Below are 772 nucleotides of genomic sequence, written 5' to 3' on the forward strand. Positions count from 1 at the left end.
TTTTTTCTCCTTTATCATCCTATTATTAATTTCTAATTTTGTGGCATTATGTGACTTCAGGTCTTTCTTGCCTCAAGTCTTGCTGCTCAGTGTGGGAAGCACTCTTTCATTTCTCCTAGTCCTACAGCTGAAGCTGATTTGCAAGACTATGTTGATTTGCAAGACCGTGTGCCTGCAGTTAAGGTAACTGGAGACCACAGGCTGGGTGAATTGGGGGTAGGGAGGGTGAAAGAATTAGTGAAGATCCAATGGGGACCTGAAAAGAAGGAGTAATAAGCATAGATCAATGGCGATTAATTTTATAAAACACAACATTTGTGAATGATTGTATAAAACACAATGAGAATGAAGGAATGTGTGAAACACAGCATATATGAATGAAATAAATGTATACAAACTTTTATGCAAAACCACTATAAAAGAAAATAAAGTTTTAAAAAAGAAAAAAAAAGACAACTTTTAGGCTAACACCACTTATTCCATACAGAAAGTAAGGAAGATTTGAAGCACTTAAGGCAAAAGTTGAAAGACTATAGCTTGGATTACATCTCAATATCAGGAAAAGAAAAAATCCTCACCATAAAACCAATAGGCAACATAACCTTGTAACAGATGGAGAAAATATCAAAGTTGTCAATTATTTCATCTTACTTGAATTCATTCACAGTCAACAGCCATGGTAGCAGTAGCCAAGAAATCAAATGATGTGATAATTGGAAAAACCTGCTGCCAATACTTCTCCAAAGTGCTAAAGGGCATAGATGTCAGTTTA

This window comes from Elephantulus edwardii, unplaced genomic scaffold, assembly GCF_000299155.1.
Source record: "Elephantulus edwardii isolate Elephantulus edwardi_28Jun2011 unplaced genomic scaffold, EleEdw1.0 scaffold00069, whole genome shotgun sequence".
Classification (NCBI taxonomy): domain Eukaryota; kingdom Metazoa; phylum Chordata; class Mammalia; order Macroscelidea; family Macroscelididae; genus Elephantulus; species Elephantulus edwardii.